The sequence below is a fragment of the Alligator mississippiensis genome, chromosome 1 (genome assembly GCF_030867095.1).
Source record: "Alligator mississippiensis isolate rAllMis1 chromosome 1, rAllMis1, whole genome shotgun sequence".
NCBI classification, from domain to species: Eukaryota; Metazoa; Chordata; order Crocodylia; family Alligatoridae; genus Alligator; species Alligator mississippiensis.
The window spans coordinates 453,517,569-453,543,872 of NC_081824.1; the positions used below are offsets into that span (position 1 = coordinate 453,517,569).

Below are 26,304 nucleotides of genomic sequence, written 5' to 3' on the forward strand. Positions count from 1 at the left end.
GCGGGAGGGTCGCACGCAGTGGGAGTGCCCATACTCTTATGCTAATAGAGTACGGGTGCAGGAGGAACAGAGGAGCGGACGGGGAGGTGGAGGAGGAACAGCTGGAGCTGTGGTCAGAGGAGGAAGAATTGGTCATAGAGGAAATACCAGATGGGGAGGAAGGGCAACAGGGTATTGAGGAAGTGGTGCTAGATTTATCGGACAAAGAAATTGAGGGGGAGGAGAAGAGGGAAGAGCAGAAGGGAGAGGGGGAAGGTGGGGATCTGGCATTGAAGCAGCTGAGGGGCATGGTGGAGCAACGAGGGGACACGGGGAAGCCCAAGGGGGAAGACTAGGCAGAAGAAATGGAAACACTTGAGCAAGGACAGGAGAGGGGTTTAAAGAAGAGAAAGAAACAGTGGGGTGGGAAAAGGAATAAAAAGGAAGTGGGAGTGGAAGCAGAGGAACTGGGGGAGTTGGGGGGGGGGGGGAAAGGAGAAAGGGGAGAAAGATGGAAGAGGGGTAGGGGAGGAAGGGGTGGGATTTTCACTCAACAAGGCATGGGTGTGTGGGGTAGGGTGGGAGGAAAATTATGGGCTTTTAAGGAAATGATGGGATAAGAGGCAATCATGGTGGGCGGCGGTGGAAGGGAATAGGGTGGTGGAGGGGGTGGGGGGAATTTTACTCAACAAGGCACAGGTGAGGGTGCTTGCCTTAAACTCTGATAGAAGGTTGTTTGCAACACCTGGAGGTGGGGGTGGAGGTGGAAATTTTCCATGCTTATGCACCTGTGGCGAGGGCAGAGCAACAGGCGTCTTTTTTGTAGGTTGGAGGGGAGGAAAGTGGGGGAGTTCTCCCTACCCAATAATCAACAGATACTTGAGGAGACTGGGTTTGTATGGGGGGCGGTGGACATGGTTGTGGGTAGATAAACTGGCAAGGTGGTACACGTGGGGGTGGAATTTTTTGAGAGCAAAGGCGTTGGAGGAGTTGGGGTGTGAGGGGTTGGGTGAGGCAAAGAGGGTGCTGAGGGAGATTAGGGGAAGGGATGGGATGGCATACATAGGGGAGTTGGCCTGGGCACAGGTGGGGAGGGTATGGAAAGGAATAGTGGGGAAGGGATGGAAGGGGGAGCATGAGGATTTTGCTTGGCGGGTGGTGCGGAGGGTTTTACTGGTGTGGGCGGAGCAACAACCGTTGGGACTATTGTGGTCGGCGGTGTCCGTGAGAGCTGTGCACAGAGGAGACAATTTTTCATACGTTATGGGAGTGAAGTTTTGCACAAAGGGTGTGGCAGAGGGTGGATAGCTTTTGTAGAGTGGTAGGGTCGGGGGCATGTGTTAATTTTGAGGGGGCTTTGTATGGATTAGTGAAGTACAAGGAGAGGGAATGGGAGATAAGGGTATTGTTACTTTGTACACGGGTGGTGGTGTGGAAGGTGCGGTGTTTATTGGTACAAAAGCATCTTTATTTCACTTCATGGGAGTGTATTCAATTAGCATATGTGGAGTTACACTATTATAAAAATAGAGGGGAAGGGGGGTGGGATGGGATTGACTGGTGGTGGCTATTTGTGTAAAAGGATGGAGGGGCCGGGACAGGGATAATGAGGAAGATGGGAGAATGTGGGAAGGGATTTTACATTATATTATGTATAATTATAATATATGATGGCTTGTGTTATGTATTGTTACTCAGGAGTGAACAAAATGTAAAAGAGGGTTGATAAGTGGTGGTAATGGTGGAGGGTGTAATTAGAAGTGTTTATTTGGTTGTTGGAGAGGGGAGAAATTGTTCAAGCTGGAACGCTTGTGACAGTGTGCTAAACGTATAGTTTCTAATCCTGGAATGGAGAATGTTTGAGTTCGTTGTTCAAGTTGAAAGGTTTTGAAATATTTTTGATACTTTTGTTACTAAAAAAACAAAACTGTTCTTTATCAGTTAAAATCGAGGACCGACGCATTAAATGCTCTTTTGCCGGGGGCGGGCCTCGGAGCTTGCTCCAGCCCCTCCATGCATCAGCCTGGTATTACAGTGCCTCCAGGCCCAGTGCCCACTCCCCTTCCGGGGAAGCGCCTTTCTCTTCTGTCGGTTCCAAAAGCAGCAGCAGCACGGGCCTCATGCAGCTGGTGACCCCAGGGCGACCCGGGGTGGGGACCCTATGGAAAGGGCTGCTGGGCAGCATGCCGGGAGCCTGGAAGGCCCACAGGCAGGTGCGTGCCCGGGGGCCCGCTCCTCCTCCGGGCCTGGGCGGGTTATCCCTTCTCAGCCTCTTGAAGGCTCAGATCAGGTTGGCGGGTGGGCCTAGGTCCGTCTGCTGCCTGGTCAGGGCTTGAGAGGCCGGGAGGGGAGCGGAGATGGCGGTGGAGATAGCGAGAGCGGTGAAGGAAGCGGCGAGGCGGATGGAGGTCGTGGAGCGACATGAGAGCGGAGCAGAGACAAGGAGGTCCAGGAGAGAGCGGGGAGAGGAGTCAAACCAGCAGAGGAGGGGAGTGGAGTGGAGAAGGAGGTGAGCAGACGGCGGCGGAGGGGTGGAGTGTTGTGGGACGCTGTGGGAAGGTTCAGCCGGGAGCAGGGGGGGGAATGGGAAGACCCCTGAAGAGGACGGACCAGCGGTGGCGATGGAGGGCGGATGGAGGAAGGAGTGTGGGCAGGAGAAAGAGGCAGCAGGGACGGCAAAAGTGGCAGGTCCAGAGATGGAAGAGGAAGACGGGAGAAGGGACGCTTGGTGGAAGGTTAAGGTGACCTTGGCAAAAGAAGGCTTCAAGGGAGCAAAGACTTTGAGTCGGTGGGACTTTGTGACACAAGTTTTGTTGGGGGTGCTGAAGGTGGAACCTGCAGGCTTGGTGTGCGTGATGGCATTTGATAATTATAAAGAATGGCACGTTTCCTCTTGGAGTGCAAGAGCCTACAATGCGTTTTGGGAAGCCCATAGGGCAGCGACGGAACGGGGGGAGCTGGAGGGGCTGAATTTTGAGGTTGGCTGGAAGGCACGGGAACAGGTGGTAGACATTAAGATGTATACGGATGTTTTGGAGGAGGGGGATGTGGTGGACTGGTTGGAAGCAAGGGTGCAACGGGTGAAAATGGTGGAAAAGGTGTTTGACCGGTGGAGGGTCAAACCGGTGGAAATGGTGGAAAAGGTGTTTGACTGGTGGAGGGTTTGGATGGGGGCTTGGAGGGCATGAGTAATTTTGCAAGAAGAGGTGGGGAATGCAGGGAGGGTGAGGCATTTATTGCCAGTGGTGCAAATTGGGCCGCACAGGGGATATATTACATATTCTGACCAGCCAAAGCTGTGCAGTAAGTATGGGTTGGGGGGGCACCTGGCTGTGTTCTGTTTGTTAATGATTTGCTTTCGGTGTAGGGGGATGGGGCACAGAGCACAACTTTGTGTTGAGAAGTTGGTATGTGCCGGGTGCAAACAAGAGGGGCATTTTCAATGGGACTGCCCCTTCTCCTACGCAAACAAAGTATGGGTGCAAGAACATGGTGGGGAGCAGAGAGAAGTGGAGGAACGAGGGGATGGGAAACACCTGGAGGTGTGGGTGGAGGGGAAGGAGATGATGATGATGATGATAGAGGAAACACCAGGTCTTCAATTTGTTGTCGTTGGCCTCCCTCCCCCTCAGGTATTAGAGCTGGTAGAGGAAGATGTAGAAGGAGGGACAGAAGGGAGAGGAAGAAAGAAGGGGGGAGGCTCTGGAACACCTGAGAGGGATGGTGAAGCGGGGAAAACCTGAAGGGGGGAGTTGGGCGGAAGAGATGGAAGCCCTGGAACAAGGGCAGGAAGGAGGCTTAAAAGGAAAAAGCAAGGGTTGGGGGGAAGAGGGTAAGAAAAGAGTGGGAGTGGAAACGAAGGGGGGGATTTGGGAAAGGGGAACAGAAGGGGAAGGAGGGAAGAGATGGAATGGGGAGGGGGGGGAGATTTTTGAGTCCTGGAGCGGTGGAGGGTTTGGTTGCAAGAACAGGAATATGGAGGCAAGGGATGGTGTCTCCAGGGGAAGGGTCAGAAAGTGAGTTGGGGAGTGGGAGTGGGGTAGAGGGGTGAGGGGACAAGAGTGGGTTTGTTTGTTTTTGAAAAATTTTGAAATGGTGGTGAGAATAGCCTCACTAAAGGTAAGGAGCTTACTAATGAGGAAAAGGTGGGAGAGTGTGGGGGTGTTTAGAAACGTTTGCAGCAGATGTTATTTGTGTTCAAGAATGTGGGATAGGGTGGGAAAGAGGCTATGGGTTTTTGAGACAGCATTGGGGAAAGGGGCAGTCCTGGTGGGCGGGGGCGGAAGGGAACAGGGGCGGGAGTGGGTATCTTGTTGAATGGGACACGGGTGAGGGTGATGGGGGGTGGAGACATTAATTGAGGGGTGGCTACAGCACATGAAGGTGGAGGAGGAGGAGGTGGGGATCTTTAATGTGTATGCACTGGTGGTGAAGGCTGAGCGGAGGGAATTTTTTTGGAAGCTGGGGATATGTGGGGGAGGGAAGAAGGTTTTTTGTGGGGGATTTTAATTGCATTATAGAAGAAGGGGATAGGGAAGGGGGTGTTGGGGTGGGCAATTGGACAGTACAGGGAGGTGGTTGGGAAATCGGATACAGGAGGAGGGGCTGCAGGATGAGTAGAAGGGGGAGTGGGTGGGAATGAGGATGGATCTGGGGTGGAAAGAGGGTGTTACAAATTGACTTTGTTTTTGTGTCTGAAGGAGTGAGGGTGGAGGGGAAGGAAATGGGAGAGGTGGGGTTTAGTGATCACAAGTGGCTGAGGGTGGATTTACGGGGAGGGGAGTGTGGAGGCTAAACACCAGGGTGGGTGTGTGTGTGGGGCTTTTGGGAGGGAATACGAGGGGTGGAGAACAACAAAGGCTCTGTTCAAGTGGAAATGGGAGTGGTGGAGAGCAACAAAAGAAAAGATCAGAAGGTGGTTGATACGAGTGGGGAAGGAGAAGGGAATTGGGGAGGGTGCAGAATTTGATTCAGGAGGCGATGGCGGGGGAGGGAAGTGAAGCAGGAGTTGGGGGAGGCGAAGAGGGCAGTGCAGGAGTGGTTTCGGGGGGAAGGAGAGGGAGAGGATGTTTTTGGCACGGGCACTGTGGGTAGGGGAGGGGGAGGAGTGGGGAAAATATTTTGCTGAGGGGGTAAGGAAAGGGAGGAGGGAGGTGGGGCGGTGGTTACAGGGGAGGGAGTGCGGATAGAGGAGCAAGGGGAGGTGTTGGAGGAGGTAACGGGTTTCTATTCGGGGTTGTACAGGAAGCGGGAGGTGGACGGAGAGACGGGGGAGAGGTTTTTGGGGGTGTTGGAAAAGAGGTTGGGGGGGGGAGTGAATTTGGAGAGGGATATGAGGAAGGAGGTGGTCAGGGAGGTTTTGAGGGGGGATGAAAAGGGAGAAGACACTGGGGTGGATGGATTGCTGATGGAGTTTTATGAAAGGTTTTGGGAGGGGGTGGGGGGGATGTGGAGGTGTTTCAGGAGATTATGGAGACAGGGCTAGTGGGGGAGGGGTTTTCAGTGGGGGGTGGTGGTGCTATTACATAAAAAGGGAAGCAGGGAGGCTCTCCTGAATTGGAGGCCAATCACACTTTTAAATGTGGATTATAAGCTATTTTCAAGGGTTTTGGCAACATGGATGGGGAGGTGGTGGGGGAGGACCAGACATGTGCAGTGAAGGGTAGGAGGATGGTGGATACACAGTGGGTGTGGAGGGATATGTTGGAGTATGTGGGAGAGAGGGGGTGGAGGGTGGTGGTGGGCAGTGTGGACCTAGAGAGAGCTTATGATAGTTTGGAGCATGGGTTTTTGTTTGAGGTGTTGGGGCGGATGGGGTTCCTGGGGAAGTTCGTGGGGTGGGTGAGAGCACTGTATAGGGGGGCACGGAGCAGAATTTTGGTGAAGGGGTTTTTGGGAGGGGAATTTAGGGTGGAGAGGGGGGTGCGCCAGGGGTGCCCCCTTACACGAATAGCCCCAGAGAGTGGCATAGAGCCATTGGCGCAGAGGGTGAGAAGGGATGGGAGGGTGAGGGGAATTCCGGTGCCGGGGGGAGGGGAATTGAGGGTCACGTTATACATGGATGATGTGATGTTTATGGTTTGGGATGAGGGGTCTTTGAGGAGGGTGGTGGAGGGAATTTGGGAGTATGAGGAGGTGGCGGGGCCACGGGTAAATAAGGGGAAGAGTAGTCTGTTGGCGGTGGGGGAGTGGAGGGGGTTGGAGGAGGAGGGGTGGTGTGTGGAGAGGGAGGGCTTGAAGGTACTGGGAGTGTATATGGATGTGAGGGGGGAAGGGGGAATGGGCGTGGGAGGAGGTTGGAGGAAGGGTGAGGGAAGTGGTAGGGATATGGGGGACTAGGAAGCTGTCATTTAGAGGGAAGGTGGGGATTATTAAGCAATTCTTGTTGCTAACAATTTTGTTCGTGCCGAGGGTGTACCCGCCCACCTGGTTGCATGTGAGGCGGGTGCAAAGGGAAGTGTGTCTATTTTTTGGGGTGGGAAGATGGAGAGGGTGGTGAGGAGGGAGGTATATAAGAGGGAGGACCTGGGAGGGTGGGGAGTGCCGGAAGAAGAGGTTTTTTTGTACGTGCACTTTTGGAAAGGGGTGGTGAGAGTTGCGGGGCTGGAGGGGAGGAAAGTGGGGGCAATATGTAGGTGTTGGGTGGGAAGGTATTTGAGAAGGTTGGGGTTATATGGGGGGAGGTGGTTGGGGTTGTGGGCTGAGAGACCGGCCAGGTGGTATACGCGGGGGTGGGGTTTCTTGAGGGCAAAGGGGCTGGAGGGGTTAGGGTGGGAGGCATTGAGGGAAGCAAAGCGGTTGTTGAGGGAAATGAGAGGGAGGGATGAAATGGCAGATATAGGGGAGTTGGCGGAAGGGCAGGTGGGGAGGGTGTGGAAGGGGGAGCATGAGGATTTTGTGTGGTGGGTGATTAGAAGGGTGATACCGGTGAGGGTGGAGCAGCGGAAATGGGGGTTGGTAAGGTTGGGGGAGTGTCCAAGGGAACTGTGTGTGAGGAAGGAAAGGGTGTTTCACGTGTTGTGGAAATGTTCATTTGCACAGAGGGTTTGGAAAAGGGTGGCGGGGTTTTGTAAAGCGATAGGGTGGGGGGATTGTGTGAGTTATGAGGGGGCGGTGTACGGATTGGTGAGGCATAAAGTGAGGGAATGGGAAATTCGGGCATTATTATTGTGTACACGGGTGGCGGTGTGGAAGACGAGGTGTTTATTGGTTCAGAAGGAGCTTTGTTTTACTTCAGGGGAGTGTGTTTATTTAGCATATGCAGAATTGGGGTATTATAGGAGGAAAGGGGAGTGGGAAAGCATTGATTGGAGGAAGTTGTTTGAGTAGGAGGGAGGGGAAGGGTTGAGAGAAACAATGTTATGATTTGTGTGATGTGTTGATCAATGGGACCGAGTCGAAATGTTTGAGTTGGTTATGTAAAGGGGGGAGAAGCGTTTCTTCGTGGTTCGGGAAAGATTCTTATGTTATGACGTGAATGTTACTGTTTTGAGACTTGAAGCGAAAAAGCTGGTGTTTTTGTTGGTTGTGTTGAAAGGCTTATGGTTCTGATACTTTGTTAATTAGGAACAGATTTTTTTTTTTTTTTTATCAGTTAAATCGCTGATATGTCCTTGATGTGAGGACTGACGCATTAAATACATTTTTTGGTGCCTGGGGTGGGCCTCGGAGCTTGCTCCAGCCCCTCCACGCATCGGCCCGGTATTGCAGTGCCTCTGGGCCCGGGGCCTGCTCCCCTTCCAGGGGAGCGCTGCCTTCCTCCTCTCTGGGTTCCAAAAGCAGCAGCAGGGGCGGGACCGCGACCCCAGGGGGGCAGACCGTATGCAAAGGGCTGCTGCTGGGTGGGCAGCACACTGGCAGGGGAGCAAGCGCGCCCTCCTGCTCGGCAGCACTACCCCCCCCCCCAGCCTTCCACTGGGGGGGGCTGGGACCCCGCCCAGGGCTGCAGGACCCAGGCCTGGGCAGGCGGGGGGTGCGGGCCGGGAGCCCGCATGGCCCCACTGCGGGCCCAGAAGCAGTGCCCGGAGGGTGGGTCGAGGAGGCCGGGGCCTTCCTTGCTACTGGCAGGCAGGCCTTGCAGCTTCTTTCTGTGTGTCTCACCCTCTGGCTTGGCCTGCAAGGCCGCTTAAGACCAGATGCTGCTGCCTTCGAGCGTTGTCGTTGACGACGACCAAAGCCAGAGTGGCGGGGCGTGGGCAAGTCCAAGTCGAGTCAAATGAGAGCAGTAGACGGAGACCGGGGCAAGTGGAAGGAAGCCCGTGTTGAGTTGAGTGCGACGGAGGCCCGCCAAGGGTGAACTGAAGCAAGCCCGAGTCGAGGCGGGCGGGGGCAAGTTTGCTCAAGTCTAGTCCAAAGAAGCTGCAGTAGGCCACTCCCCGGGTGACCTGAAGCGAGGAGTCGAGTCTGCAGCGAGCCTGCAATGCGATGCTGCGGCAAGTCAAGCAACCAAAGTGCTTGCTTGCATCCTTAGATGCTTCTCAAGCGAATCCCGGGACGTCTTTCTCCCCTTGTACTCAGCCTCAGTGAGGCCACAGCTGGAGTACTGCATCCAGTTTTGGGCTCCACAATTCAAAAAGGATGTGATGTGGAGAAGCTGGAGAGAGTCAGTCCAGAGAAGAGCCACACGCATGATCAGAGGTCAGGGAAGCAGACCCTACGATGACAGGCTGAGAGCCCTGGGGCTCTTTATCCTGGATAAACCCCAGGCTTGCTCAGGGGTGATCTGATGGCCACCTCCTAAGTTGATCAGGGGTGAGGTGACCACCAGTATCTGGGGGAACGCTTGTTCACCAGAGCGCCCCAAGGAATGACGACTAGGTCGAATGGTCATCGACTACTACAAGGCCGTTTCAGGCTGGACATAAGGAAGAATTTCTTTCCTGTCCGAGCCCCCAAGGTCTGGAACAGCCTGCCCCCGGAGGTGGTTCAAGCGCCTACCTTGAACACCTTCAAGAGCAAACTGGATGCTTACCTTGCTGGGATCCTATGACCCCAGCTGACTTCCTGCCCTTTGGGCAGGGGGTTGGACTCGATCTTCCGAGGTCCCTTCCAGCCCTAATGTCTATGAGTCGAGTCGGGAGCGGCACACACCTGCCAGCCCCTGCCCACCCACACGGTGGCTTTCCTGCAGGAGTGCCAGCCAGTCGCTCAGTTGCCAGGCCCCAGGATTGACCGCCGCTGCCCCGCTGGGGCTGCCCCCGGCCCTGCTCGCCTGGCCCCCTGGGCCACCGGCCCACGGCGCCCGCTCCCCCTCTGGGGCTGGGCGGGTTATCGCTTCTTGGCCTCTTGAAGGCTCAGATCAGGTTGGCGGACGGGCCTAGGTCCGGCCGCTGCCTGGTCGGGCCTCGAGAGGCAGGGCGCTGGGGAGGACGGAGGAGATGGCAGAGGCGACGACTAGTATGCAGATGATGGCAGAGGCGGGAGCTGAGGAGAATGGAGGTCGGGAGCAGCAACATCAGAGGGAGAGCCGGGAGATTGGAGAAAGAAAGAAAGAATTGACGGAAGAGGTGAGCGGATGGCGGAGGAGGAAGAGGGGTGGACCCGAGTACAGCGGAGAGGGAAGACCCAGGCGGGAGCGGGGGGGAAGAAGACCCCCGAAGAGAGAGGAGCATCGGCGGCAGAAAGGAGTCGTCGGGAGGCCCCTGGGCAGGAGAAGGAGGCGGCAGGGGTGGCGAGACCAGAGGAACCAGAAGAGGAAAATGGAGGCCGGGGAACAAACAATGGTGGGTAAAAGTAACCCTGACCTTGGAGGGTTACAAAGGGAACAAGACTCTGCGGCGTGGGGACTTTATGGCAGAAGTGCTGTTTAAGACTTTGAAAGTGAACCCCAAGGACTTGGACTGTGTGGTGGCCTTTGATAGCAGGAAGGTTTGGAATTTAACCTTCTGGAAGGAGAAATGCTATATCGCCTTTTGGGAGGCGCATAAGGAGGCATTAGAGCGGGGGGAATTGGAGGGGTTGGTTTTTGATATGGGACAGAAGGCATGGGAGAGGACACTATACTAAGATGTTTAGTGATATGTTGGAGAAAGAGGACATGGAATCCTGGCTGGAGCAGAGGGTGCAGAAGGTGGTATTTGTGGAAAAGGAGTGTGACTGGTGGGGGATTTGGATGGGGGCATGGAGGGCGAAGGTGGTTTTGCATGAGGAGGTGGTTGGGAGGCTGGGGGCTGTTAAGCACTTAGCTTCAGCTGTGCAAGTTGGTTCCTGTAGAGGTTACCTGACCTATTTTGACCAACCCAAATTGTGTAACGGGTGCGGGCAAGCAGGGCACCTGGCGGCGTTTTGCCGTTTGACTATTTGTTGTTGGTGCAGGGGGATGAGACACAAGGCCCAATCTTGTAAAGAGAGTTTTGTGTGTAAGGCTTGTGGGCAAGAGGGGCATGTGCAGCAAATGTGTCCCTTGATGTATGCCAATAAAGTGTGGATGGCAGGGCGTGGAGAGGGAGGAATGGAGGAGGAGAAACAGCTGGGGGGGATGGGAGGAGATGGTCATGAAAGAAACACTGGTGGGGGAGGAGGGAAAAGAAGAGAGAAAGGCAGTGATGGAGTTGGTGGAGGAGGAGTTAGAGACAGAAGAGAAGTGGGGGGGGAAGGGGAGGAGGGCAAGGGGGGGGGACACGGCTTTACAACCATTGTGGGGTATGGTGGAGGAACTGGGAGCGGGGCAAGGCCTGCCGGTAGTGGGGAAGGAGGGAGAAGGGGTGGGCAGAGCAAATGGAGGCAACTGAACAAGTGAAGGAGTGGGGTTTAAAGAAAAGGAAGAAGTGGGGGGGGGGGGAGAAAGGGGGGAAGAAGTTGGGGTTGCAAACTGAGGGAAAGGGTGGGAGGGAAGAAGGAAAGGGAGGAGGGATTGGGATTTCTGAGCCCAGGAGCGGTGGAGGGGTTGTTTGAAACAACCGAAATATGGAGGATGGGGGTAGAGTCCTCAATGGAGTCACTGGAGAGTGGGAGTGGGGAAGAGGGTTTCACGGATTGATTTTGTGTTGGTTTCGGAGGGGGTGAGGGTGGAAGGGAAGGAGGTGGTGGAAGTGGGGGTTTAGTGATCACAAGATGTTGAGGGTAGAATTACGGGTTGGGGGAGGGAGTGGGAGAGGAAGCAGGGTGTGGAAACTAAATACAAGGGTGCTGGAAGATGAAAGGGTGTGTGGGGAGTTTGGGAGGGAATATGAGGGGTGGAAGACGACAAAGGTGCTTTTTAAGTCTCATTGGGAGTGGTGGAGGGTCACAGAGGAGTGTCACAACCCAAATGAATCAGTGCCCATGTCACTTGCAAGAGATACCATTCAGACCATCTGATCAACTAAGGGTTAAAACAAAATCCTGGTGGAGAGCTGTATATAATTTATGCCCACGTCACCAACGAGAAACAAAACTTAAGACTGGTCAGGGTGAAAGGGGATAGCCCTGCCATAAATCCCTGCAATTGGTCAAGAAGCAAGCTCAGACCCCTCTCGTGTATTGGACAGGAAACCTGACCCACTACCTTGTAACCTGAGAGCACAAAGAACTGCTGCTTGCCAGATAATTAAAGATTCAATTTAGCAGTTCATCATTGGATACTTCTGAGAGACCTCTGTCTATAAATAGTTTAACAACTTCCGCCTAAGTCGGAGACCTCTGCCGGAATCTCTAAGGAGAAACCTAAGATCATCATCAGAGTAAATTGACAGCTTGATCACCTGTCAATATCTTCCTGTCAGCGTAATTATTGACGTATCAAAGCCCTGCAGGCACGGTAACGCGTTCCCGGTGCCACGTCCATCATTGTTAGCTGTAACCTGAAACTACGCTTGATCGTAATTGTTGTATCGTTAGCTGTAACCTGAAACCATATGCTTGATTATAATCACTATAACTGGAGAAACTGCAACGGAGCAAAGGCTCAGCCTGTGTCACATGTCATGGCGACGTAAGTAAACAATCTCCTGTAACCAACACGCGTCTGTGCCTGGTTAATTTTCGCCCCATCCATCACTACCTGCCTGTCAGGTGGAAGTTTTATTGCTCCGGTGGTGAGGGGGTCAGCAAGCAGCTACCGGCGCTGCTCTGATCTCCGACAAGGAGAAGATCAGGAGGTGGTTCATTTGGGTTGGGAAGCGGAAGGGGTGGGAGAAGAGGAGGGAGTTGAGGAGGTTGCAGGGAAGGGTTCAGGGGTTGATTTGGGAGAAGGAAGTGAAGCAGAAGTTGGGGGAGGCGAAGCGGGGGGTGGAGGAGTGGTTTTGGGAGAGGGAGAGGATGTTTTTAGCATGGGCACTGTGGGTGGGGGAGGGGGAGGAATGGGGGAAGTATTTTGCAGAGAGGGTGAAGAAGGGTAGCAGGGAAGTGGGGGAGGGGGTGCGGGTAGAGAAGCAAGGGGAGGTGTTGGAGGTGACGAGGTTCTATGCGGGGTTGTATAAGAAGCGGGAGGTGGATGGGAAGGTGGGGGAGAGGTTCTTGGGGGAGTTGGAAAAGAGGTTAGGGGAGGGGGAGGAAGCAGATCTGGAGAGGGATATAAGGGAGGAGGAGGTGAGGGAGGTGCTGGGGAGGTTGAAAAAGGGGAAGACACAGGGTGTGGATGGGTTACCAGTGGAATTCTATGAGAGGTTTTGGGAGGTGGTGGGGGTGTTTTGGGAGATCATGGGGTCAGGGGTGGTGGGGGAGGGGTTTGTGGTGGGGGTGGTGGTGCTGTTGCACAAAAAGGGCAACAGGGAGGTGCTGCAAAACTGGAGGCCGATCATGTTACTGAACGTAGACTACAAGTTATTTTCCAAAGTGTTGGCAACGCGGATGGGGAAGGTGGTGGGGGAGGACCAGACATGTGCAGTGAAAGGAGAATGGTAGATGCACAGTGGGTTTGGAGGGATATGATGCAGTATGTGGGGAAGAGGGGTTGGAGGGTGGTGGTGGGAAGTGTGGATCTGGAAAAAGCATATGACAGTTTGGAGCACGGGTTTTTGTTTGCAGTTTTGGGGCGGATGGGGTTTCCGGAGAAATTTGTGGGGTGGGTGAGAGCATTGTATAAGGGGGCACATAGTAGGATATTGGTGAAGGGGTTTTTGGGAGGGGAGTTTAGGGTGGAGAGAGGGGTGTGCCAGGGGTGCCCCCTCTCTCCAGGACGGTTTGTGTGTGGGATGGAGCCGTTGGCTCAGTGGGTGAGAAGGGATGGGAGGGTGAGGGGAATACCGGTGCCAGTGGGAGGGGAGTTGAGGCTGACACTATATGGATGATGTTACATTTATGGTTTGGGATGAGGGGTCTTTGAGGAGGGTGGTAGAGGGAATTAGGGAGTATGGGGGTGTGGCGGGCCCATGGGTGAATGGGGGAAGAGCAAGTTGCTGGTGGTGGGGGATTGGAGGGGGTTGGAGGAGGAGGGGTGGCAGGTGGAGAGGGAGGAGTTGAAAGTGTTGGGGGTGTACATGGATGTAGGGGGGAAGGGGGAATGGGCGTGGGAGGAGGTTTGAGGGAGGGTGAAGACAGTGGTAGGGATATGGGGCACCAGGAAGCTATCATTTAGAGGGAGGGTGGGGATAGTATAGGCAACAAAAATTGTTATGGTTTTGTTTGTGGTGATAGTGTACCCGCCCACCTGGTTGCAGGTGTGGTTGGTACAGAGGGAAGTTTGTTTGTTTTTCTGGGGAGGGAAGACGGAGAGGGTGGCAAGGTGGGAGGTGTATAAGAGGGAGGATTTGGGAGGGTGGGGATTGCCTGAGTTGGACGTTTTTGTGTATGTGCATTTTTGGAAAGGGGTGGTGAGGGTAGCAAGGTTGGAGGGGAGGAAAGTGGGGGAAGTGTGCAGGTATTGGGCTGGAAGGTATTTAAGAAGGTTGGGGTTGTATGGGGGGAGGTGGATGGGATTGTGGGCAGAGAGACCAGCAAAATGGTATATGCAGGGGTGGAATTTCTTGAGGGCAAAGGGGCTGGAGGGGTTAGGGTGTGAGGGGTTGAGGGAGGCAAAGCGGGTGTTGAGGGAAATGAGAGGAAGGGATGGAATGACAGATATAGGGGAGTTGTCGTGGGTACAGGTGGGAAGGGTATGGAAGGGAATAGTGGGAAAGAGGTGGAACGGGGAACATGAAGGTTTTGCTTGGCGGGTGGTAAGAAGGGTGTTACTGGTAAGGGTGGAGCAGTGGCGATGGAGTTCAAGGTCGGGGGAGTGTCCACGGGAATTGTGCACGAGGGAAGAAATGTTTTTTCATGTTCTATGGGAGTGTTGTTTTGCACAAAGGGCTTGGCAGAGGATGGGGAGGTTTTGTGGAGCAATAGGGTGGGGGGATTGTGTTAATTTTGAGGGGGCGGTGTATGGGTTAGTGAGTCACAAGAAGAGGGAATGGGAAATTCGGGTGTTGTTACTATGTAAACTGGTGGCGGTATGGAAGGTGAGGTGTCTGTTAGTGCAAAAGGGGCTTTATTTTACAGCACATGAGTGCATTTATCTGGTGTACGTGGAATTGGGGCACTATAGAAGTAGAGGTGAAGGGGAATGGGAAGGGATTGAGTGGAGGAGGTTATCTGAGTAGGGGGGGAGGGGGTAAAGGAAAGTAAATGTTATGTTTTGTGTGGGATATTGAAAGCGGGCGAATGTAAAAGAGATTGATTGAGGGAGGTAAGGTGGGAGGAGAGATTGAAATAGTTGATTTGTTTGTGTAAGGGGGGAGGAATGTGTTTTGGTTGTCCTGGAAAGGAATGTTATGTTACAGGGGTGAATGTAAACGTTTTGTGGTTTGAAGCTGGGGCCCTGCCTGGGGCTGTGAGGCCTGGGCCCGGGCGGGGGGTGCGGGCCGGGAGCCTGCCCAGCCCACGGGGGGCCTGCTGCGGCTCCAGGGACGGCACCCGGAGGGCCGGGGAGGCCGGCGGGCAGGGCCTTCCCCACTACCGGCAGGCCTTGCAGCCTCTCTCTCTCTGTCTCTCTCGCCCTCTGGCTTGGCCCGCAAGGCCGCGTAAGACCAGACACTGCCTTCATCGAGCGTCATCAACAATGACGAACAAAGCCACAGCAGCGAGGTGTGGGCAAGTCCAAGTCAAGTACAATGAAAGCAGTAGACAGAGACCGGGGCAAACGGAGGCGAGTCAAGGAGAGGCAGGGGCAAGTCCCAGTGGAGTCGAGTGCAACGAAGGCAGTAGACAGAGGCCCACCCAGGCAAACTCAAGCAAGGAAGCAAGCCCGAGTCGAGGCGGGCGGGGGCAAGTAAGTCCGAGTCAAGTCCAATGAAGCTGCAGTAAACCGAGCCCTGGGCAGGCAACCTGAAGCGAGGAGTCGAGGAAGGAGCGACACACACCTGCCAGCCCCCGCCTGCCCACACAGTGGCTTTCCCGCAGGAGAGCCAGCCAGTCGGTCAGTCGCCAGGCCCCAGGACCAACCGCCGCCACCCTGTCGGGGCTGCCCCCTGCCCTGCTCGCTGGGCCCCCCCAGGCCGCCGGCCCCAGGGGGCCCGCTCCCCCTCAGGGCCTGGGCGGATTATCACTTCTTGGCCTCTTGAAGGCTCAGATTGGGGATGGCCGGGCGGAAGCCTGGCTGTTTCCCGGTTGGGCTGACTGGAGACCGGGAGTGAGGAGGAGATGGCGGCTGGTGGAGTGGTTTCGGTGGCAGAAGGATCAGTGGTGGCGAGGAGTATGCTGACGGACGGGGTGGAGCGGAGCACAGCGACAACAGAGTGGTGAGCCAATGGAGGAGGGCGTATGGATGGTGGTGGGCAGGAAGAGGAAGCAGGAGGAGCAGGAAGCGGAGGAGGCAGCGAGAGTTGAGGCAGCGGGGAAGAAAGAAGATAAGGAGCGGCGGGAGCAGTGGGACGAGGGCTCAAGAGGGAAAGGTTGGGGAGAGGAAGAATGCGGCAGAGAAGATACAGGACCCATGTGGGGGGAGAAGGACCCACGGCAGTGGGTAAAGCTGAGAACTAAAGTGACTTTGCTAAAAGATGGCTTTATGGGAGAATCGAGACTCGAAAGAGCTGAATGTATGGAGAGAGCGTTATTTGGGGACTGTGGAGTGGACGCAAAGGACCTGAGCACAGCAATTGCGCATGAGAACAGAGCGTGAACTATTACTTTTTGGAAGAGGGGGGCCTATGACTATTTTTGGGTGAGACACGATAAGCTGATGAGGGCAGGGGCACTAAAGGGGTGTACCTTTTGAGGCGGGAGAGAAGGAACGGGAGGGGGTTTTGGTTATTCGGTTGTTTAATGAGATGGTGGAGCGGGAGGACGTGTCACGGTGGTTAGAGGGGAGGGTGTAGAGGGTGATGTTGGGGGAAGAGTTGGAATCAGTATTGAGAATGGAAATGGGAGAGGGGGAAGGTGAGGAAGATGGAGGAGGAGAGTGTGTCCTGGGTAGCCTCCATGGAAGAATTAACAGAGGTTCAAGAAGGGGAGGGTATGAGAGATAAGGGGAAAGTGGGGAAAAGGGAGAGCTTGAAGAAACTTGAGAAGGGGGGGTAAAGGAAGTAAGCGGGGAGGGAAAGTGGGGAGATACTTGAGACAGAGGGAAAGTGCAGAAAGTGGTGGGGGAAAGGAGATGAAGCAAGTGGGGGGGGGGAGAGGGAGGTAAGAAGCGGGAAGGGGAAGGAGATGTGAAAGGGAAAAAGGTTGCTGCATAGGAGGGAGGAAGAAGCAAAGAGTTGTGAAAGGTGGGGCAGGGGGGGTGGGCAGAAGGGTTTCTTAAGCCCAACAGCCATTTTGGCCCTGGCAAATGCTATGGGGATGAGGGCAGAGGGGATGAGTATGGGGGGAGGGGAGGGAAAGAAGATCCGAAAGGGAAGTGGGCGGGGGGGGGAGGGAAGCTGTGGGTTAAAAGAAAATGCTATGGATAGTATTGCTGAAAATGAGGAGCTTGTTACAAAGGAAGAAATGGGAAAGGTTGAGAGGATGTTTAGAACAGCACGAGGTGGACATTCTTGTAGGCAAATAATGTGGAATTGGGTGGGGTAGGGATTACGGGCACCTGTGGAGAAGGTGGGGTTGGGGGCAATCATGGGGGGCAGGGGTGGAGGATAAGGCAGTGGGGGTGGGAGTGTTGATGAGGGGGAGGGGGGGATTTTCAGGTGAAGGGTGTTACAATGCTGGTGGATGGGAGGTTGCAGAGGGTGAGTTTGAGGGTGGGAGGGGAGGAAGTTATTTTATGGAATGTATATGCACCTGCGGGGAAGGCGGAAAGGATGGCGGTTTGTTGTGGGGGAGGACGGCATAAGATAGTAGTGCGGGATTTAAATTGTATTATACAGAGAGGGGATTGAGTGGGGGAGAGTGGGGAAGGGAATATGGATAGTATGGGGAGATATTTAAGGGATTGGGTAAAAGACATGGGAGGGGGTGCAAACAAGGATGGACCTGGTGGGGAGGAAGCAATTGCAGATAGATTTTATGTTTGTTTCACCAGGGCTGAGGGGTGTGAGGAAAGCGGTTGGGGATGTGGGTTTTTCAGACCATCAAATGTTGAGGGTGCAGGGGGGAAATGGGGGAGAGGGATATGGAACTTGAATTTGAAATTATTAGAAGATGAAGGGAGGTGTGAAGAGCTGAGGGAGTTATATAGAGGGTGGAGGACACTTTTGGGGTTTGTTTGCAACACGATGGGGATGGTGGGTGATGGTTAAAGGGAGGGTTAAAGAATTGTTCATCGAAGAGCGGGGAAGGGAATTGAAAGACAAAGGGTTGTGCAGGAATTGTTGAAGAGGGCAGGGGAAGGGAGGGAGGTTCGGGTGAAGTTAGGGGAGGCAAGATGGAGAGTAGAGGAATGGTTTGGGGAGAGGGAAAGGGTTTTTCTGGCTAGGGCACCGTGGGTGGAGGAAGGGGAAAAGTGGAACGAATACTTGGCATCGAGGGTGAGGAAAGGGAGGGCAGAACTGGGAAAAATAAAAACAGGGAAGGGGAAACGGTTGGAAGGAACAAAGGATATATTGGAAGAGGCGACAAATTTTTACGAGGACTTGTATAAAGGGGGAGCAGGGAGGGGACGGGTCGCAGAGGAGGACAGGGAGGGTTTGGAGGGGGACATTGGTGGGAGAGGTGGAAGGGTGTTTGAAAGAGATGGCGGGAAGGAAGGTGCTGGGGTTGGATGGGTTGGGGAAGGATTTTTACTGTAAATTTTGGGACCTAATGGGAGGAGATATGGTTATGTTGTTTAGGGAAATCACGGAATTGGGTATGGTGGGTGAGGGGTTTTTGGATGGGATGGTAATTCTGTTACATAAAAAGGGGGAGAGGGGGGATCTGAAGCTGGAGGCCAATTACATTATTAAATGGAGCTTATAAGTTCATGAAGGTGCTGGCAGGGCGGCTGAAGAGGGTGTTGGGACAGGTGGTGAGGGAAGGACGGACGTGTGCGGTGGAGGGAAGGAAGATTTATCAGACACAATGGGTTTTGAGGGATATTATAGAGTATGCACGGGTGAGGAAATGGGATTTGGGGATAGGAAGCTTGGACTTGGAGAAGGCTTATGATTGGGTGGAGCACGGGTTTTTGTTTGAGGTATTAGAGGGGATGGGGTTTCCAAGGAGGTTTGTGGGGTGGGTGAAAGGGGTATATGAAGGGGCACAGAGTAGGATGTTAATAAAAGGATGTTTGGGAAGGGGTTTTAGGGTGGGGGTGGGGGTTTGTCAGGGATGTCCACTGTCACCGAGGTTGTTTGTGTGTGGCATGGAGGTTTTAGCACAAAAGATAAGGGGGGATAGGTGTATTAGAGGGGTGCAAGTTCCTGGGGGGGAGGTTAAGGGTTTGCTTGACATTACGGTGGTGGTAAGAGACAAGTATTCGTTAGGGAGGGTGTTAACACAAGTGAGGGAGTATGGGGGAATTTCTGAGGCAAGGTTGAATAAGGGGAAGAGTATTGTGTGGGTACAAGGGGTGTGGGAGGATATAGAGGGATTTGGGTTGAAGGTAATTGGGGACAACTTGAAGGTTTTGGGGGTTACTTTTGACAAGGATGGGAAGGGGAAGCGGGCATGGGAAGAATTAAAAGGGAGGGTAAAAAAAGTAGTAGGGTGGTGGAGCACAAGGGGACTGTCCTTGGGTGGTAAAGTGGAAGTGATTAAGAGATTTTTATTGCTAGTGGTGTTATTCATGGGGAGGTTATCCCCCCCCAGTCGTAAATATGAGCAAGGAAGGTGCAGAGGGAAGTTTGTGTTTTCTTTTGGGGTGGGAAAGTGGAGAGGGTAGCAAGGAAAGAAATATATAAGGATGGGGAGAGGGGTGGATGGGGGGGTTTGTGTATGGGCATGTGATGGCAGGGATGGTGAAGGAAGCATTGAGGGGGGAAGAGTATGCAGGGAAGTTTGGGAGGTATTGAGGGGGGGAGGTTCTGGAGGGCTTCAGGGTTCTTTGGGGAAAGATGAACGGGGATATGGGCGGAAAAGCCATCTTTGCATTATGGGACAGCAGGAAGTTTCATTAGGGTTAGGGAACTGGGTGGGTTGGGGAGAGAGGGGTTGCAAAATGCAAGGGGGATGTTTCAAGTGATTAGGGGGAAGGATGGGCTGACAGATGTGGGGGAACTCTCCTGGGCACAGGTATGGCGGGTGTGGAAGGGGGTGGTAGATAAGAGGTGGGAACTGGGGCATAGGGAATTAGGGTGGAGGGTTGTTAGGAGGATATTAATGGTAAGGGAAATTACAATGTAGATCAGGATTGGTTAGGTCACGGGTATGTCTGGGGGAGTTGTGTCAAGGGGAGGAGTCGGGACACCATATATTTTGGGAATGTGATTATGCACAAAAGGTGTGGGGGAGGGTGGGGAAATTTTTGAGGGAGTTAGGGTGGGTGAAGGGGATTTCATATGAAGGGGTGTTACATGGATTAGTGGAGGAGGGGGAAAGAAGCTGGGAGGTGCAAGTAATTTTGATGGGGGTGAGAGTTGTGTTGTGGAAAGTGAGGTGTTTATTGGTCAGGAATAGTTTATTTTTTTGCAATTAGGAAATGCTTACAATTAGGGTGGCACGAGATAAAGGGGTATATAGAGGAAGTGGGGGTAAGCAGACAGGATAGGGTTAAGGGGGGCTATGGCATGGGGTAAAGTGGAGACATTTGTTTGAGCCAGCAGGGATAGGGTAGTGGGATAGAGGGAGATGAATGGGTGGAGGAGGAGGAAGGGTAGTGGAAAGGATGAGAGAGGAGAAGAGAGACATTTGGGGGAAACATGGATGAGTTTGGTTTTGGTAGTAGAACTATAATGGGAATAGATGAAAGGATCAAATATGAATTATAAGATGTAGACGGCATGGGGTGTGTTTTGTGTTGCGTCGGAAAGATATAGGGTTTGTGTGAATGTTGGCTATGTGTAAGCTCGTTGGTTTTCTCTGTTATGTATATGGTGTTTAAGTGATTAATGCGTCGAAATTATACAAAATATAAAACGCATTGTTGGCGTCGGGAGCAGGCCTCGGAGCTTGCTCCAGCCCCTCCATGCATTGGCCCGGTATTACAGTGCCTCCGGGCCCAGTGCCTGCTCCCCTTCTGGGGGAGTGCCTTCCTCCCTCCTCAGTCAGTTCCAAAAGCAGCAGGGGCAGGGCCACGGACCCTAGGCAACCCCAGGGCAGGTGCATGCTGGAAGGGGAGCGTGTGTGTGCACCTGCCCGCCTGCCCTCCTGCTAGGCAGCACTGCCCCTGCCCCCCACCCCCGGTGGCGGGCTGGGGCCCTGCGGCCTGGGCGGGCGGGGGTTGGAGGCTGGGAGCCTGCCCAGCCCGCGGGGGCCCGCTGCGGCCCTGGGGGCGACTCCCAGAGGGCCGGGGAGGCCAGTGGGCTGGGGCCTTCCCTGCTACTGGCAGGCCTTGCGCGTGTGCGTGCGCCTCTCTCTTTTTTTTTTTTTCCACCTTCCCCCCCCCCCCCCGTTAGGCTCGGCTTGCAAGGCAGCTTAAGACCAGACGATGCCTTCAATGAGCGTCATCGTTGTTACCAACGATGACAACCAAAGCCACAGTGGCGGGGCGTGGTCAAGTCAAATGAAAGCAGTAGATGTAGACCGGGACAAACAGAAGCAAGCCTGAGTCGAGGCAGGGGCAAGTCCCAGTCAAGTCAAGTGCAACAAAGGCAGTAGACGGAGGCCCACCCAGGGCGAACTGAAGCAAGAAAGCAAGCCCGGGTTGAGGCGGGCAGGGGCAAGTAAGTCCAAGTCAAGTCCAATGAAGCTGCAGTAGACCAAGCCCCAGGCAGGGGACCTGAAGGGAGGAGTCGAGTCGAGGAAGGAGTGGCGCACACCTGCCAGCCCCCGCCCACCCACATGGTGGCTTTCCCGCAGGAGAGCCAGCCAGTTGGTCAGTCACCAGGCCCCAGGACTGACCGCCGCTGCCCCCGGCCCTGCTCACCGGGGCCGCCGGCCCCGCTCCCCCTCCGGGCCTGGGTGGGTTATCGCTTCTCGGCCTCTTGAAGGGTCAGATCAGGTCGGCGGTCAGGCATCGGGAGGCTGGGCGCCGGGAGGTGAGCGGAGATGGTGAGAGCGATGAAGGAAGCGGCACTGCAGATGGAGGGCGTGGAGCAGACGACAGCAGGGTGGTCTGGGTGAGAGTGGGGAGAGAAGTCGAACGAGCGGAGGAGGTGAACAGAGCAGAGAAGGAGGTGAGCAGACGGTAGCAGAGGAGGGATGGAGTCTTGTGGGATGTCGTGGGAAGGTTCAGCTGGGAGTGGGGGGGGAATAGGAAGAGCCCCGAAGAGGGCGGCAGTGACGGAGGGTGGGCGGCAGTGACGGAGGGCGGACGGCAGAAGGATCGTGGGCAGGAGAAAGAGGCGGCAGGGACAGTGGAAGCATTGGAGTGGGAGAAGGAAGATGGAGAGCAAAGGAGGGACATAATGTGGAGGGTGAAAGTGACTCTGGCGGAAGAGGGGTTGAAGGGCGTAAAGACTTTAAGTCGGATAGACTTTATGACGAAGGTGCTTCTTGGTGCGCCGAAGGTGGACCCCGCAGCCTTGGTCTGTGTGGTGGCTTTCGATAATTATAAAGAACGGCATGTATCTTTTTGGAGCTCGAAAGCGTATTCGGCCTTTTGGGAAGCCCATAAGGCAGCTATGGAGTGTGGGGAGTTGCAGGGGCTGAATTTTGAAGTAGGCCAGAAAGCACGGGAGCAAGTGGTGCATATTTAAGATGTATACGGAAGTTTTGGAGGAGGGGGATGTGGTGAATTGGTTGGAGGGAAGGGTGCAGGGTGTGTTAACGGTGGAGAAGGTTTTTGACGGGTGGAGGGTTTGGACGGGGGCTTGGAGGGCATGGGTTCTGTTGCAGGAAGAGGTGGGGAGCCCTGGGGGTGTGAGGCATTTGTTGCCAGTTGTTCAAATTGGGCTGCATAGGGGGTATGTTACATACACTGATCAGCCAAAGCTGTGTAGCAGGTGTGGGTTGGGGGGGGCACTTGGCTGCTTTCTGTTCATTAACTGTTTGTTTTCAGTGTAGGGGAATGGGGCACAATTTTGCATGGAGAAATTGGTGTGTGCTGGGTGTAAGCAGGAGGGGCATATTCAGCAGGAGTACCTGTATTCGTATGCGAACAGAGTACGGGTGCAGGGAGACAGTGAAAAACAGGGGAGTGGAGGAACGAGGGAATGTGGAACAGCTGGAGGTGCGGGTGGAGGAGTAGGAGATGATTATAGAGGAGACACCTGAGGGGGAGGGAGGTCAACAACAAATAGAAGAAGCAGTATTGGAGCTGTTAGAGGAAGAAGTGGAGGGAGAAGGAAAGAAAGGAACAAAAGGGAGAAGAAGGAAGGCGGGGCGAGGCTCTGAAACAATTGAGAGGAATGGTGGAACAATTGGGGGGAAGCAGGGAAAATCTGAGGGGGGAAGTTGGGTGGAAGAAATGGAAGCCCTCGAGCAAGGGCAGGAGGGGGGTTAAAGAAAAGAAAGAAGCAGGGTGGGGGCATGCTTGAAAACTCTCAGCAGATATAATTTGGGTGCAAGAGTGTGGGATAGGGTGGGAAAGATTATGGGTTTTTAAGAAAGCAATGGGAAGAGGGGCAATCTTGGTGGGTGGGGGTGGAAGGGAACAGGGTGGTGGGAGTGGGTATTTTGTTGAATGAGGCACGGGTGAGGGTGATTGGGGTGGAAGCTAATCGAGGGTCGTTTACAGCACATGAAGGTGGAGGTGGGTGCGGGGAGGAGGTGGGGATTTTTAACATGTACTTGCAGTGAAGGCTGAACGGAGGGAGTTTTTTTTTTGGAGGTTGGGGATGTGTAGGGGGTGGGGAGGGAAGAAGGTTTTTGTGGAGGACTTTAATTGTATTATTGAAGAAGGGGATAGGGAGGGGGATGTTGGAGGTGGGTAGCTGGATAGTACGGGGAGGTGGTTGGGAAACTGGATACAGGAGGAGGGGTTGCAGGATGTTTGGAATGGGGAGCAGGTGGGAATGAGGATTGATCCTGGGGGAAAGAGGGTGTCTAGGATCAATTTTGTTTTTGTTTCTGAGGGGTGGAGGGTAAGGAAGTAGGAGAAGTGGGGTTTAGTGATCATAAGTTGTTGAGGGTGGATTTACAGGTTGGAGAAGAGAGTGGGATAGGGAACAGAGTGTGTACAAGGGATTGTGTACAATTCGGGGTTGTACAAGAGGTGGGAGGTAAATGGGAAGGCGGGGGAAAGGTTTTTGTGGGGAGTTGGAGAGGAGGTTAAGGGAGGGGGAGGGAGCAGATCTGGAAAGAGAGATAACGGAGGAGGAAGTCAGGGAAGTGTTGTGAGGGATGAAGAGGGAGAAGACACAGGGTTTGGATGGGCTACCAATGGAGTTCTATGAAAGGTTTTTGGGGGGGGGCGGGATGTGGTGGAGGTGTTTAGGGAGATTATGGGGACATGGGCAGTGGGGGAGGGTTTTGCGGTGGGGGTGCTATTGCACAAGAAGGGAAACAGGGAGGCTATCCAAAATAGGAGGCCAGTTACACTGCTGAATGTGGATTATAAGTTGTTTTCGCAACACGGATGGGGAAGGTGTTGGGGAGGTGGTGGTGGGGTGACCAGACGTGTGTGGTGAAGGGTAGGAGAATTGTAGACACGCAGTGGGTTTTGAGGGACATGATGCACTATGCGGGGGAGAGGGGTTGGAGGGTGGTGGTGGGTAGTGTGGACCCGGAGAAGGCGTACGATAGCTTAGAGCACGGGTTTTTGTTTGCAGTTTTGGGGCGGATGGGGTTTCCGGGGAGACTTGTGGGGTGGGTGAGGGTGTTGTATGATGGGGCACATAGTAGGGTGTTAGTGAAGGGGGTTTGGGGGGGGGAGTTTGGGTGGAGAGAGGGGTGCACCAGAGGTGCCCCCTCTCTCCAGGGCTCTTTGTTTGTGGGATGGAGCCATTGGCTCAGCAGTTCAGAAGGGATGGGGGAGGGTCAGGGGAATACCAGTGCTGGGGTGGGGGGGAGCTAAGGTTGACATATATATATATATATATATATATATATATATATATATATGGATGATGCCACCTTTGTGGTCTGGGATGAGGGGTCTTTGAGGAGGGTGGTTAAGGGAATTGGGGAGTATGGGGAGATGGCGGGGCCACAAGTAAATAGGGGAAGAGCAGGTTGCTGGCGCTTGTGGAGTGGAGGGGTTTGGGGAAGGAAGGGTGGCAGGTGGAGAGGGAGGGGTTGAAAGTGTTGGGGGTGTACATGGATGTAGGAGGGAAAGGGGAATGGGTGTGGGAGGAGGTTCGAGGGAGAGTGAAGGTGTTAAGGATATGGGGCATAAGAAAATTATCGTTTAGAGGGAAGGTGGGGATAATTAAACCATTTTTGTTACCCATGGTGTTGTTTGTAGCGGTGGTGTACCCACCCACCTGGTGACGGGTACAGAGGGAAGTCTGTTTGTTTTTCTGGGGAGGAAGATGGAGAAAGTGGCAAGGCAGGAGGTGTACAAGAGGGAGGAGTTGGGAGGGTGGGGGTTACCTGATTTGGAAGCCTTTGTTTATGTGTATTTTTGGAAAGGGGTGGTGAGGGTAGCGAGGTTGGAGGGGAGGAAAGTGAGGGAGTTTTGTAGATACTGGGCGGGGAGGTATTTAAGGAGGTTGGGGTTGTATGGCAGATGGTGGAAGCGGTTGTGGGTAGATAGACCGGTGAAGTGGTACACGCAGGGGTAGAATTTCTTGAGGGTAAAGGGGTTGGGGGAGGCTAAGAGGGTATTGAGGGAGATCAGGGGAAGGGATGGGATGATGGATATAGGGGAGTTGTTGTGTGCGCAGGTGGGGAGGGTATGGAAGGGAATAGTGAGAAAGAGGTGGAAGGGGCAGCACAAAGATTTTGCTTGGCGGGTGGTGTGAAGGGTGTTACTGGTAAGGGTGGAGCAACGGCGATGGGGTTTGCTGAGATGGGCAGAGTGTCTGTGAGAATTGTGCATGAGGGAGGAGGCAATTTTTTTTTTTTTTTCCATGTTTTATGGGAATGTAGTTTTGCACAAAGGGTATGGCAGAGGGTGAGTAGGTTTTGTAGAACGGTAGGGTGGGGGGCTTTTGTTAACTGTGAGGGGGCTTTGTATGGGTTAGTGAACCACAAGGAGAGGGAATGGGAAATTAGGGTTTTGTTACTTTGTACACGGGTGGCGGTATGGAAGGTGAGGTGTTTGTTAGTGCAAAAGGGGCTTTATTTTACGTTGCGAGAGTATTTATTTGTTGAATGAGGAGTTGGGGTATTACAGAGAGAGGGGAAGGGGAGTGGGAGGGGATTGAGTGGAGGAGGTTATTTGAGTAGAAGGAGGGAGAGTTGGGATAAGGGGAAGGAGGAAAATGGGAATCTAAAAGGGAATGTATATATTATGATTTTGTGTTAAATACTGAAAGAGGGAGTGATTGAAATGTAAAAGAGGTTGAATTGGTGGTGGCGAAGGTGGGAGGGATATGCTGAAGCATTTTATTTTGGTTGTTTGGGGGGGGAAGTAATGTGTTTTGGTTGTCTTGAAAGGAACGTTATGTTACGGGGTTTAATGTATAGGTTGTGTTTTGAATCGGAAAAGTTGGAAGATTTTGTTGTTTGTGTTGAAAGTTTTCAAATATTTTTGGTACTTGTTAATAAAAAGAAAAAAAAATCTGTTCTTATCAGTTTAATTTCTGGTATGTCCTCGGTTTATGAGGACTGATGCATTTTTGGTGCTGGGAGCGGGCCTCAGAGCTTGCTCCAGCCCCTCCGCGCATCGGCCTGGTATTGCAGTGCCTCCGGGCCCGGTGCCCACTCCCTTTCTGGGGGGGAGCGCCTTTCTCCTCTGTCGGTTCCAAAAGCAGCAGCAGCATGGGCCTCCTGGAGCTGGTGACCCCAGGCCAACCCTGGGGGGGTGCCCTATGCAAAGGGCCACTGGGCAGCAAGCCGGGAGGCCGGCAGGTGGGCATGCACCCACCCACCCCCTGGCTTGCCGGGTGGCATTGCTGGCGGGCCTACCCCGCTGGCAGTGGCAGGGGGCCGTGA

At 53.9% G+C, this 26,304-nt stretch overlaps 2 non-coding genes across 2 annotated transcripts; both read left to right on the top strand.

The window, feature by feature from the left end:
• Positions 1-7,529: 7,529 nt before the first annotated feature.
• Positions 7,530-7,714, top strand: LOC132247926 (U2 spliceosomal RNA). The gene has a single exon (XR_009459318.1). It is a non-coding gene; the product is annotated as a U2 spliceosomal RNA (small nuclear RNA).
• An 18,180-nt stretch (positions 7,715-25,894) lies between these two features.
• On the top strand, positions 25,895-26,077 carry LOC132247914 (U2 spliceosomal RNA). The gene has a single exon (XR_009459310.1). It is a non-coding gene; the product is annotated as a U2 spliceosomal RNA (small nuclear RNA).
• The last annotated feature ends 227 nt before the right edge of the window (positions 26,078-26,304 follow it).